The sequence below is a fragment of the Rhinolophus sinicus genome, linkage group LG06 (genome assembly GCF_036562045.2).
Source record: "Rhinolophus sinicus isolate RSC01 linkage group LG06, ASM3656204v1, whole genome shotgun sequence".
Taxonomy (NCBI): Eukaryota; Metazoa; Chordata; class Mammalia; order Chiroptera; family Rhinolophidae; genus Rhinolophus; species Rhinolophus sinicus.
The window spans coordinates 60982169-60997096 of NC_133756.1; the positions used below are offsets into that span (position 1 = coordinate 60982169).

Sequence of the window (14928 nt, forward strand, 5' to 3'; positions counted from 1 at the left end):
TCAAATAGTAATTATAAAATGATTATTAAAATTACTTAGCCTTTCTCAGTTAAGCTAATCATTAAGAAGTAGAGGAAACTCTCCTAACAGGAGAAACTAATTGCCTAATTTAGAAGAGAGGAGGGAAAAAAAAAATGTTTCTTTTTCTGGACTTAGTGTTAACCACTTCAAATTTTTCATTTTCATTGAATTTTATGAGAGAAAAAAAAGACGGGGAAAATCTCCCTGGATATTCCTTTTTGCCATAAATAATCTTTAAAATCATCTCTTATTCTGAGCTGTCATCTTCGGTGCCTCTGAGTATTCTAATGCTCCCTTCTTAGCATCTCCAGTCTTTGGAAAACTGTGTTGACGGCTCTAAGAAAAGCATCCTTCAAAGTTTCCTAATATGTGATATTTCCTCATCCAGACAAATTGCTTTCATGTTGCAGAAGATGAGACTAAAAACCAGACGTAAGCAAATGGGATCCTTGAGGCTCGATCATGCAGAGGGTTTGTTCTAACAAGCCATGGCTTGACAAACTCTCAGGCTACATTCACTGACAAAGACCTAAATGTGTTTTATTCTGCAACAAAACAATGCAACTTTCCTACATCCACCTCTGAGGTTTTGTTTCAAATCTAGTCAAATGCAGTAACAGCCTCTTATCCCATTTCTGCTTTTGAAAATGGAATGCTACTACAGACCATGCTGGATCTCTTCTGTCAGCCCCATCCAAATCCACTGTGCCCTCTTCTCCACCATGTGTCCCGGGAAGCTGACCTGTGTAGACCACTCTATCAGCAAGCTTCTAGAACTCTGGCTGCCAGCTGGATTCTGCAGGGAGAACCCATTAGCGTAGACAGGAAATCAGACAGTAGACAGAAATCAGTGTAGACGACTCCATCATCAAGCTTCTTGCAGTCTCCAGTGAGGAAAACCCACTAAAGAAAACAGAGAATCAGAAAGAAGAAAAGATGGAGGTCAGGTCGTCATTCACCCAGCTCCCTCTCTGCAATTCCACTAAAGATGGTTCGACGGAAGGTCACAGCTCTGGCCAAGCATCCCTCTCCTGATAGCTCTCTTTCTTTTGGGTCTCTGGGAACTCCTCCTCTCCTGTCATTCTGGATTGTACCTTGTGATTTCTCTATAATATGAACACATTGTTGTTAATAGTCCCCTTATTAAATTCTCCAAATTACTCAGTTTCCTGCTAGAACCATAACTGACACAGATTGTATTCAACTCCCACTCTGAGAGCAAACCAAGAGGACGAGGCCATAGTTATGAATCCAAGGTCAACAAAAGGAGATCCACATAGAAGGTACAGCATCCTAGCTTAAGAAAAGAGCAATGCTCTCCGGAAGCTATAAAGTATCCAACTCATTTTTAAAATGTCCCAGCTTGTATTTAAAATACAAAGAACAATACAGTATTTCTTAACAAATGATTCACAAAATAACTTTAAATAAATGTCTTTAGAAACAGTTTAGTAGGAATAAATTCTAGGTAGCAAAATTTAAGATACTTATCCTAATAATGATTTTTATAATTCTAGAATATTTTCCCCATCAAGTACTATAGTTCTCTAAAATATTTCAAGGGGAAACATGAAATAAATCTTGGTATTTTCCTTCTATTTCTCGCCCTTTCATTTTGTTTGTTTGCTTGCTTGCTTGTTTGTTTTTGTGCTTCCTGTTTCTAACCCCATAGGCATTTTTAACCCCATTTGAGAACTGGAAAAGCTGAGGCATGGAGGTAGGCATGGCTAACCAACGTTTGGAATAAACTTCCATCAAACGTCATCCTAGTTCTCCTAGAATTAATAACTCTCAACTTACCTCTGAAAAGCAAATACAGAAGGTGCCAAAAAAAAGTATACATATTTTAAGAAAGGAAAACAAACTATATTAAAATTTTAATACTTAATGTGTACCGATAACAAAAGATGACTACATGTCCTGTGTATACATTTTTTTTGGCATCCCTGGTATATGAATCTTACGACTCAAAGATAATGTCAAGTAATTCGTGTTAGAAGTATTCCTCTGACCCATGATATTGATATACTTATTTCACACTCACATTTTAATAGTCCATTTGGTCCTAATCCAAGACACAGCCCTGAGCTACGGCCCTACATGAATTCCCCTACACTTTTCATTTCTTCTGGGGAATTGAACTAATTATACTGACTACTTTGGAGAGAGCAATAGTTTTTGAACATTGCCTGAGGGATACAAAAGTTGTTTTATTTCATAATTAGGCATTTCTGTCCCAGGGGCATTTTATACTCATGGTTTGAAATAACAGCCATTATTTTATTACAATTTTCTATTTTTTGTACATAAAAATATTTAGAACATGTTTTCAGCTGAGTTTTATTAGTCATAATGCCAGGAAGCGCCTGGTGTTATGGATGATAGAATTATCTTTGAGGGCTTCCCTTTAGTGTTATTTCTTCCTTATAGTGTATATTCACTCCGTGTTTGGTACTAGAACTGAAATATAAAGTGGAAATTGAATATTCTCTCTGTTTGTGGAAGTGACCTGTATACCAGGATAAAGTGAACCCCACTGAATATTCTGTTTGTGGAAGTGACCTGTACACTAGGATAAAGTGAACCCCGCCCATCTGTCTTTCCATTCCTTGCCCCAGTGAGCATTATATCTTCTTCACCACATGTGTAGCTAGCTACCTATGTCTTGCTGTATTAACAAGACTAGAAACATGGAATCAACTCAGTAGGCACAGAAGTAACAATTCAAAAACAATTGATATTAAATAATGCCCTTATCAGGCAATTGGATTAAATTTCCCTCCTGGGGATGTAATAACCACAAGGTTATATGCATGCCCTGGCACATGTGTGTGTAGAGAGACCAGAATAATGAAGTCACAGAAACAGAAGAGATTGTCTAATATATCTAGGCAATTCTTTAATATAAAACAGGAATCGCCTCTACAATATCCATCAAGTTTCTACATAAATTCTTTGAGGGGCAGGGCACAGGTTACTTTACAACATGCAACATACTGGTACTCCATGAGAATATTATTCCTTATGTAGAGAAAAATCTGTTTCCCCTTCACTTCTACCCACTGACACCAGTTCTTCCCTTTTGGGGTTACTAGAAAACCTAATTCTTCTCATACATTACAGCCTTACAAATGTTTGGAAAATAGTTGTCAGGTCATTTATACTGAAGGTTGTCTTTTTTTGCTAGCCAGTACCCATCACCCCCTTCTGGTACATAACAGCATCTAATTTTCCTTTAGCCACACCTTGCTCACGCTTAATCCATATCGTTGTTTGCAAGGGTTAAAGGTATACACGCTGGAATGAGTATATGGCCCAGACCTGCCAATAAATACATACAAATTTCCTGCGCCAGGCTCAGTTTCTGACTAGGTATTTGACACAAACTAAATTGAAAAGACACAACTTCAGTTGTTTTTACAGAACCTTTGAGAAACGGAAGTTCTCTTCCTGCTATGCAAGCTCAAAGATTCAGGCACCACCTCACAGAGAGGTTTCTACCTGAAAATGAAGACATGTAAATCAGAGCCAAGAGACAGGGGAAAGAGATCAGATGACGTGGTTTGATATCAGGGTATCAGGTGAATCTCCTGGATTTTTCAATTACATAATCAATCCATTTCACCTTTTGCATAAGTGAGTATGACTTGTTTCCAACCAAAAGAGTTCTAACTAATAGAGCATTTCTGGGTCTTATTTTTTTCTAAGGAGCATCACAGTTTGTTCAAGTATTCTTTAAATGGGGTGTTTTCCTAGATTTTTACTATTCAATCAACTCAATGCTTGACTTGTTCCAGTAGAAATAAGCTTCACAACTGTTACCCAGGACTAAACCCAAATTATGAGATGTGCTGTGAGCTGTGCAGAGAACAGTAAATGTTGACCATTATTGATCTAGATATGGTAATTCTATCACTTCAGCTTAATATTCCATGAATAACATTGGGTTGGTTCATTTTCTCTGTCAATTTGGCTAGGCTATGACACCCAATTTTTTGGTAAAACATCAATCTAGATGTTGCTGTGAATGATAAACTTTGACTAAAGCATATTATCCTCCATAATGAGACGCCTATAAGAAAAAGGAATTCTGACTCCAGGCTGCCTTCAGACTCAAGCCTACAACATTGATTCCTACCAGAATTTCCAGCCTCCCTGGTTTCAGACCTGTCAGCCCTTTCCCAAATTAGTGTGTGTGTGTGTGTGTGTGTGTGTGTGTGTGTGTGTGTGTCCTATTGGTTCTGTTTTCTCCAGAAAACTTTGATACAAATAAGGATGCACTCTTCCCTTGTTTGAAGCTCTCAGACAGTGGAGACAATCAATTCTTTTACTTGCACGAAGACTCCCCATCTTATATTTGCTCAATTCATTGTTTTAAACTATTAAGCTAACTATACTTTACATGTATGCCTACTACCATGATTTCCATCAATTAGATTCCTGTATTCATTAACATTCCCAGTTTGGGACCTATGCACATTTGATAAGAAGGCTTTGATCTCTTCATCCTAGTAATTAGAAAAATGTTCACTAAACTATAGCTTATTTTGGAGGCCTGTTGAACACAGCTTGAAGCTCCCATCAGTCAATATCCTATTGTGTGAGCTCTTTAACCAGCTGTTAATCCACCTAACAGAATATCACCCAGCCTATACTTCTCCATTTTGCTACAAGAATATTATAAAAGTTTCCAATGAATGCCCTGCAAAAATAAAATGGACTATGTTCACAGAATTCTCTCCATCTTTCAACCTAATAACCCCTTCAACATAATTACTTTGACATAAATCTTGTTTATGGCCTCATTCTGATTCTAACTGGTCACTGTTTCCTCTTGTGTTCTCATAAACAGTTCATCTATAATTTTGCCAAAGTGCCCTCAAAGTATAAGATAGTAAGCTTAGATCCTACAGTTTTATTAATTTTAAAAAATAATATCTTGCTCAAAGATGAGCAACATTTTTCCATGATTGCATCTCCAAATTCTTTCATTACTTTGAAAAGTACTTCATTAGAGAATGAATAGTTTTCACAGGTTTGAAGAAGCAAAGTGATTCTCACCTTCTTGAGCTTCAGTTATCTTTACTCACGTTAGTTTCACTCTTTACAGTTTAAATGTTTTTCACCTTAGTAGAGAAGACAAAGACAAAATTGGGTTAAGTAAAATGCAAATAACCCTATAACAGATAAAAGGGCCAAATGACTTTTATATTTGTTCTATTAAAAAAGCACATAAAATATGATATTTAAACCATCAAAACTCTAGAAGATAAGTAAGCAAAGGACATATAGATACTCATGAAAGAGGAAATATATTTGGATCACAAAAGATGGGAAAGGTTATGGCTTCATATAATACAAGTTAAGATGAATGTTTTTAAGATTGGCCTATAAAATTAGCAAAGTCTTTTTATAAAATATAATACACAATATTGCTAGTGAAATTATTACCTATATTTTCACATATATATTGTGTAATCACATATATTAATAAAAAATATATAACCTGCTACTACTTTTTTGCAAAACTATGTATCAAAATTCATGACATCCCTAGGTAATATTTTGAAACGAAGGAAAATCTTTAGTTACAAATTCATGATTAAGGATAGACACTATCTATATAAACAAAAATAAGGACTATGAAATAAATTATGGCTCATCGTTATAACAGGATAAAGTATAGCCATCAAAATCATGATTAGGCTATTTACTGTAAGAGAAATTCTTATGTTATAATTTTTTGTTTACAAAAGAAAAACTGTGCATACTTTATATAATAACGATGTAATACAAATCAGCAAAACTCTTCATTGACCAAAAAATAAACATAAAAGCCTAAGAAAATATACCAAAATACATATGGTTGTGACACACTAGATACAAAATTTCTTTTTTTGTTTTTAAATTTATTGGGGTGACAATTGTTAGTGAAATTACATAGATTTCAGGTGTACAATTCTGTATTACATCATCTATAAATCCCATTGTGTGTTCACCACCCAGAGACAGTTCTCCTTCCATCACCACATATTTGATCCTCCTTACCCTCATCTCCTACCCTCCACCCCTCTTACCCTCTGGTAATCACTAAACTATTGTCTGTGTCTATGAGTTTTTGTTTCTCATTTGTTTGTCTTTGTTCTTTTGTTGTTTTTGGTTTATATACCACATATCAGTGAAATCATATGGTTCTCTGCTTTTTCTGACTTATTTCGCTTAGCATTATACTCTCAAGATCCATCCATGTTGTCACAAATGTTCCTATATCATCTTTTCTTACCGCCGAATAGTATTCCATTGTGATAAATTTCTTACGAAGAGTGTGAATGATTTTTACAAGTGAAAGAACAGTGATAGTTTTTTGTGTTTTTTTTTAAACTGACTTGAGAGGTTCTATTTTCTTCCAAGTCAACACAACTTGGGCATACTTTTTATAATTTCCATTTAAACAGTGAGGAAAAATCATGAAAGTGATCACATTTTCAGAATAATATGAGGAAAAAGATAGCAAATCAGTCAAATTATGGAATGACCTGTGAGATCTAAGCAAAGCCCTACCTATGTCTACCACCACCCCAAAAATACACTTCCCAAACATATTCTTTCATAGGTGCTTTCCAGCCATATTTAATGGCATTGTAACTACTCAGAAGATTAGCACTCAAGCTTTTTAGTCATGAGCAAATGATTAAATCACCGTTAGTCAAGAGCAGAGCCTTCGGCATACAAGACTGATTTTGGTTTTTGGTTGAGGACAGGAATAGAAGACGATCCATTGCCATATATAAGGCAGCCAACCTCACTTCTGAAGCATGCCCCTGTGAGGTCTGAACACAGGATTCACACGAATGAAGTACATCTCAATAAACTCTTAACACTTTGAATTCCTTTTATGAAACCATGCCTTCAGAATTAATACCATTCTATGCTTGGGCATTCTGACTTGGGCCCTGTATTAGCGATATCCTTGAGCAGTTTTCCAGTTTTCAAATGACATGAGATATTCAGTATTTCAAAATGTAGAAATATATAGGATGAGGTGAGGAAAAAAGCAATTCCTATATAGAAGGAAGAGACAAACTGAGATTTTACTGTGATCCAATGTCTGATATTTATTAATAAAACTACAATGACAGTGAGAAAACTAAAGCCTACATACCACACTTTTAGAAATAAAGGCAAATTTTAAATCCACAGGATGTAAGACATACTGCTTTGGGTGATTCAAAATTGTTTTCTAAGCAATTTGACTGCATGACTTATTCTATCACAAATATACAGGATTCTCAAGGTGAAATGATTTTCTATGTACAGTGTTTTTCATGGCCTTTAAATGTTTTTGTCCATAAACATTCATTTTTTTAATGTAAATGTTAGCCTCAACAATAATGGGACAATCTGACAGCATATTCCTACTGATGTCAAGTCATAGGTAGTACATAACATCACCTATTGAGTGTTATTGCCTTTAAAAAATGCTTATCTTGATGCTAATCACGGGAAACCATCAAATAAATCCAAATTCAACTAAACAATTGGATTTGACTCTTTGAAACTGTCAGTGTTAAAAGAGGACCTTAAAAAGCCAGATGGAAGAATCACTCCAGATTAAAAGAAACTAAATATACATGACAACTAAATGCAAAATGTGATCCTCATTTGGATCACTAGACTGAAAAAGAAAAACTAAAGGACATTACAAGGAGAGTTGGGAGATCTGAATATAGACTGAATACATAATACTTAGCATAATGATACATATAATAATATATAATATAGAGCATAATGACACAATATACTAATATGGTATCATTGTTAAATTGGGATAATTTCTTGTTCTTATGTACAAGAAAGTCTTTGTTCTAGGGGACACTTCCTGACCTATCTAAGAGTGATGTTTGCAACTCCTTTCAAATGTCTTAGGAAAAAAGGAAAAACAAAGTGTAAAAACAAGATATACATACATACATACATACATACATACATACATACATAATCCAGAGACAGAGACAGAGACAGAGAGAGATAGGGAGCAAAACCAATGAGTCAAAATGTTAACAACCGATGAAGGGTATATTGGCATATTGGTGATCACAGTATTTATCACAGCATTGCCATAGTACGTCTTAAATTTTCTATAGGTTCTTTTTTTTTTTTTTTTTTTTTTTTCAAAATAAGTTTAGAAAAAATATATGCAAAACAAACATATAACCTCGTGATATAACGGGGGAACCTTAGAAGTCCAAAGACTGGGTTTTGTACACAGCTGTGACAAACATATCTTGGGCAAATGGCCCAACTTCTGTAAAATGAGATGGATGAACTGAATGATGTACAAGGCCCTTTTCCTGAAAAATGAGTAAGCATTTTGCAAATAAAAACAGTCACATGTCTATGCATGTGAATGTATGTGACACGTGCAGATAGCATAGTAAAATTGCTATTTCTCTTTATAAAATTACTCCTGCGAATTTCATAATTTATAAATCATTCCTTAGCACTTTAGCTAATTGTGTGTGTTTAATGATATTAGCCTAACTTGACACTAAAGTTATGTTTCTTGTTCCAAGAATAAGACCTTTTATCGACCTTTAAAAAAAGAGTTCTACACAAAAATAGCCATAAAATAGAAGAAAGAAGGCAAGAGAGAAAAGAAAAAGGGAGAGAATAAAAAGAGGGAGGAAAGAAGAAAAGGGAAGGGAAGGAGGAAGAGATGAGAGGGAAGAAGGAGGAAGAGACGAGAGGGAAAAAAGAGGAAGAAGAGAGGGAAAGAGGGAGGGAGGAAGGAAGGGCTGCTTCAAAGAAGTATGTTTTTTAACATACGCCTTCAGCTGTATTGTCAGATAGTAATTGAGGTTTCTATTAGGTACTACAATTCTCTCAGGTCATTATCTCTAAGTGTGAGTTGGAAATGAGACCAGCAACCCCTCCGTTAACCCATGAATACACATAACTAACACATATGTGTAAAGCTCTGTAGTGTCTACCAGGAACCAAAAATGTAAGTGAATGGAAGGAAGAATGGATAGTCCAGAGAAAGAGAGATCAGTTTTTTTCAAATTGTATGTATAATGCTCCCAGAACTTCACCAGATGGACCATTTTCCAAGAATAGAAGTTTCTAAGGCTATTAAGTAGACCAATTTGACCAACATTCTTAAGCTTCAAAAATAAATAAAAAATAAATAAAATAAAGAACAGGAAAAGGAAGAATCTTCCAAATTAAATGCATATATTTGATATTTCTATTTATATGAAAAATGCAAGAGAGCTGTACAAAACCTCTATGCTCAAAAGTTAAAATGTTTTTAAAAAAATCACTCCAACTTAATTTTTACTGTATACTCTTTTATATATTCTGATTTTTTTAAAGACAATATGCTTTTTTATTGCTGTACATTCTGACTTTTCGTTTTACAATGACCATGGATTATCTTTTAAAAATGAATTCAAACTCTTAGAAGGATAAGAGAAAAAACCTCCATGTAAAATGTCATTATTATTTCCCTTTGTTTGGTATGAAGAAATTTCCAGGAATATCATAAACTGAATTGATAAATATACTGACATCCATGAAGTGATTCTGTAATTGGAACTTTTTTGAAACATGAGAAACTATGATAAATAATGTGAGTGTAGTCATTCTTCCCACCATTGACTTGATGTTCTGTTTACTTTTCACTATTCTTGGTGACTTGCGTTGGAGTTGCCATGAACCCACTGAAGAACTGAAAATTTTTTTTTAATTCTAACATATGGACACTTGACCTTATATCATTAGCAAGAAGAGAAATGATTGTGGCAGAATGAAGTTTTACTCTATCCTGCTCCCCATCAAGGGGAGTCAAGCTCATCCTCCCCCAATCTCACTCTCTTTATTCTGTCCCCAATTTCTTCAACTACACAACGGCAAAAAGGGGGGAAAAAGCCCACAAAACAATTCGTACCCACATCCACATGGACAGCATGTCTTTGGCAATATTTCAAATGCAATATACATGAAGCTAGATGAAGATTTACTCTATAATAGTCACTAGCTGTCCACATACAATGGAATTGAGCACACCCACTCAGAAGTTAAGCTTGTCAAGGCAGCTTTCTGTTCCAGTTTATACTTCTTCATGTGGGCCAATGTGGGCCCCAGAATCTTTCCAGGAATAGTGGAAAAAAGTCCACTCAGACCAGGGACGCAACAACATTAAGAGTTTTAGGAAGACAACAGGAGGATGTGTGAAAATCCACACCCCGAAATATGACCCACATGCACACACTAATGTGGACCAGCAAGAGGCATTATACAATGTCTGCTAAGTTCAATAACCAGTTCTCCTCTCTTCTCCAATCCGAATTCTTCCAGAGTGTATATGGCCCAATCGTGGTCTATAATAGTTTCCGTATGCTTGTCCCAAAGAGTTGCCCCAAAAGCTCAGGATTTTCATACACAAAGGTTAAACACCCATTTCAAATCATAAGTGTTTATTAGTTTATTTCTCCAGGCTGTTTTCCTTCCATCAATATGCTGTGCAAAAATGTGCAAAGTGTGCAAAATGCTGCCTTCACTTAATAACAGGAACAACTGCTTGATGCTACAGCTCCCTCACTCACTTTTCTACATGTGCTGTCCTGATTCATACCCCCTCTACCACGATCTGTATTCTGCATGGTATGAAAATGAGAAGAGCTTTTTAAACCCCGTTGGCTGGGAAACACAACTTCTTATCTGACCTTCATTGAATAATAGCATGGCTGTCCTTGGGTAATATTCCTCCCACAGCAGCAGCAGTCTGGGAATATTACTTGGGAGCACAACCTAATATATGGGGGCTATCTTGGCAAGCACCCAGCCCAAACTGCTGCATGAACCATTTTTCGTGGGATGCAAGCTGATGGATATTTACATGCATCTTGATAATCCTCTCACTTTCATGAGCACTTTTCCCATCTCCACTGGCCCTCCTCCCATAAGCTCAGGTATTGGAAGTTTGGCACCTTGATAGAAATACAACTATATAACTCCTTTAGATGTAACTAAAGTACTGATGTGACATTAACATCACCAGAACACCCAGCCCAAGCTCTTCCTCACTCCTTAAACTTCGCCATAAAACACTCTGCCTCGCCCTGTACAGGAAAACACTGGGTACATCTTGTTTGAGCCATCATTCTCATATCACTTCTATATAAAAAGCAAACAAATTACGGAATGTCTCCTCACCAGCCACCAACATCCTCTGGCAGATCTCAAACATAAGTACAATTTAATGCCAAAATACAGACACTGTTCAAGAAAGAACAAACCTAGTATCCTTCCTGTGGTAAGCATCTAATCATAACAGTGGAGCCAGCACAAAGGGCGTGTCCCCACAGACAGGGATGGAATTACAGTTCAAAGAAATCTTTTCTACCTGGGCAGTGATACTAGCAGTTGAGAATTACAAGAGTTCGTGTAAACAAAATAGTTGGAGCAGTATTAGGAAAATAAGTGGTAACTACAACCAATTGCCAAACCAACAGCCACACAGTTCTGAATCACTGCTTCATCTAGACAGCCAGAGCCAAAATCCTTGTCAAAGTCAAGGGGAAGTTTAAGCAAAGCCAGAGCAGAGGCCATTGGCTGGATTGCGACGTGATCATTCTACCTGCAGGGTTTTCACAAAGTATGGTAGGCTCCGAAATTTTTTATTTTAAATATATATAAAGACTACAAAGACAAAAAAAATCTATTTATAATCAATATTTTGATCAGCTATATTAAATAATCTTGCATAAAGGCTATATAGCCAAGTCACATTATCTGCTATGTTGTCCCTTCGATTTTTGTTTACTTGCTGAATTACTGGGCCATTTCCATGTAACTTAGATTAAGAAAAGAAAAAGAGGCAGAACTTTTAGAATTAGATGAAAACCTTTTGCCCTTATTCCTGAAGGTCTTGCTGTTTGATAAACTGTATTTTCCGGCTTAAAATAAGGTTTCCAATGAATATGCTTGTCATTATTTTTAAAATAATAATAATAATAAAGGAATAAAAAGCACAAATCATGTATACTTATTTCTCTGCCTTTCCCTTCAACTCCATGGCTATTAAAGGGCAATAATAGCCCCACAGAAACAGAGGTTCTTTTAAGTGCACCAGAAAGTGCATTAAAAAAGCTAAACAAGCTAGCTGCAGCCATATCTTTGTTTGGCAACCCGAGTATTCTCTTCACTTAGTCCTGCTCATAGCAACACACAAAGGATCACTCTGCAGTCATGGATAAGAGCTGATTCCATAATCTGGCACCAACACTTAGAAAGATTAATTACCCTATTAAAATCTTAGACATTACTAAGAAAATCTTTGTGTAAACCTTTTAACTCACAACAAATGCAGCCTCCTTGGTCCCTTCGGTTTGTTACACAATATAGGTCCTCACCCCCCCACACTTGTCCACCAATTGTTTCTAGCATCTTCAGGAAGTTCCCGTTGCACACACACAAAGTACCCACATATCGACAAACCCACCCCGAGCAACAGAGAGTCGAAGCTGCTTCCTGATACAAAGGCATAAGGTGGGAGTGTGGTTGGAACAGATAAAGTAAAAACTCCTCCTGTCTCTAAATTGGCTGCTCTGGAGATTAAGCAGCAGGGGGAAAAAAGCACTCTGTGATTCAAAGGCTGCTGCTGTGTCAGAAACCAGAGGTACCTAAGAAGATTCAGGTTGTAATCCCCACACAAATTATATGCCATATATGTGAAACGATGAGGAGGATTGAATTCTCGACGCTTAGTATTAAAGTTTCCCTCTGGAGTATAACACTAGCGATTAGACTGTATGGCTACCTCTATGATTTTTCATTTCCACCCTCGCTGTCAACCTGTCACGGTTCCTTTCTTCTCCAGGGTTGCTTCCTTCTGGGATTTCTTATCACACTTGTGAGGAGAACCCATTGAGTTTCAAGACACAAACATGATCAAATGGAAGAGGAAGCTGAGGCCCGAGTGAATAGGTTACAAGTCATTTATAGGCTGAACAAAAGAAACATTTAGCCACCTCCATATCTCTTACCAATTATGATATTTCACTGACAGTGTGATCAAACAACTTTCATTAAATGTTGCCCTCAGGAAAATACTGGAATACTACTAATAGTAAGCCGGCTGAGAGCATGGCATGTAGAATCAAATCCCAGCTCCATCAGGTATTGACCGCAGGGCCCCAGGCAACTTGACTTATCTGATTAGCCTAACCCTCAAATGCCCCATCTACAAGATGGGAATGACAGTGAGGAAGTGCATGGTGTGCCTAGCACAGTGTCTAACACATAGTCAGTGCTCAGAAAATGTTAGCTGTCCCTATGATTCTCATAGTGTGTAATCAGCTACTTACAGAGTGATTTCAGAATGATGGAGGAGGCGGCTGTCCAAAGGAGGAGGCACTTTAAGACAACCAGTCACTTGCCCCTCAGAGCTAGTGAATAGATCAAGCTCCTTTGCTATCCCTAAGTAAAGTCTTAACAAACATAATGACAGGGACATACAAGGATGCTAACACACGGGGGTGGAGGGGTGGGAGTGAGGGTGGAATTGTTTACAAAACGGGTAGAATTAGAAGACCCAAAGACACACTTCACTTCCCTACTCTTTCATCCATCCCCACCACCCAATAGCTGGTTTATTTTATTTCTCCTGCTACCATTTTTTGGCTCCAGTTTCTCCTACTGTCCAAAGAAGCAAAAAAAGTAAAGAATTTCCTATTTAAAAAAAATATATATTGCAAATGAGAGACATAAACAAGTCTAACTTTTAGGAAAGCCCAAAACTGCTCCAGCAGCACCAGCACTTTCCACAGAAAGGGAATTTGCAATTCCGGGTTAGCACCAGGCAAGACGGTTTTTAGAGAACTGCCAAGAAAACAAAAAACATGCAGTCATCAATTGTATAAATAATACGAGCATAAGGATTTTCTTTGTAATCAATCAAGTTACTTCAAAACAAAAACCAAAAACAGAAAAGAACACTTAATCTCAGTCACAAAGGTTACCCGTTGACCACTCTCACAGGGAGGAGTGACGAGCTTTGTGTTGGTTGTTGAGGAATGTGGAATGGCAGACCCAGAGCCCTCACAAAACATTTCTCTCCAACTAGGTGGAGAGATGAAACTCATGCTTTAGTCTGTTAAGAGTAAGCAAATTCAGTCTATTTTTCATGTATGTAACAATCTTTTTCTTTAGGTACTGAAAGACAATTTCCAAGTGATTGAAGTACAATCCATTAGGGTAGTCTCGATGTTCAAAATTCTCCTTCCTGACACTGTTGAAATAGTGTCTTTCTCTGGTTCTATGACACTTAATTTCAGGGGTTTGCTATCTATCAGTCTCATGGAAACCGATACTGTTATCTCAAATATATGGGAACAGAAATGAGTGCCCCAGAACTGTCCAATTCCAGAGTAAAAATAAAATCCTGGTGGTGTGAGAGGGAAAGGGGAACTTAGCACCAAAGCCTTCAAAATGTAGGACATTCTTTCAAAGATATCCATATTACTACTTTTCTGAAATATATTTATACAAATAGGCTTGAATTCCAAACTCTAGATAAAGGACACCTTGTCAGAAAGCCAGGCTTACCAAGGTGATCAGCTTCTGGTCAAAAATGTCTGATCAAAACATCTATAGACACATATAGAAGCCAGAAAAGGTTGCTGGCCTACGATTACTCCTCTGTGTAGATTCATTTTCAAATAGATCAGAAACGAGTCCTGTTTTGGAAGAGTTCTGTTTAAAAATCTATCTCAAAAATCTACCATTAGCACATGCCAACATCTTCAGCATTACAAGGACAAAATGCCAGCACCCATCCATGAGGCATATTAGAGCCTTCTAAAAACCAGATTTGGACAATATCAAGGAGAACAAATTTCAAAA

The 14928-nt window shown here is 36.7% G+C and overlaps 1 long non-coding RNA gene across 1 annotated transcript in view; it reads right to left on the reverse strand.

Moving 5' to 3' along the window:
- Window positions 1-768: 768 nt before the first annotated feature.
- The window catches only part of LOC141572396 (uncharacterized), a 110898-nt gene continuing 96738 nt past the window's right edge, over window positions 769-14928 (reverse strand). The window contains exons 3-4 of the long non-coding RNA XR_012497759.1: window positions 5083-5147; window positions 769-924 (exon numbers count right to left, since the gene is read on the reverse strand). This is a non-coding gene — a long non-coding RNA (uncharacterized LOC141572396). The remainder of the gene's footprint in view (window positions 925-5082; window positions 5148-14928) is intronic.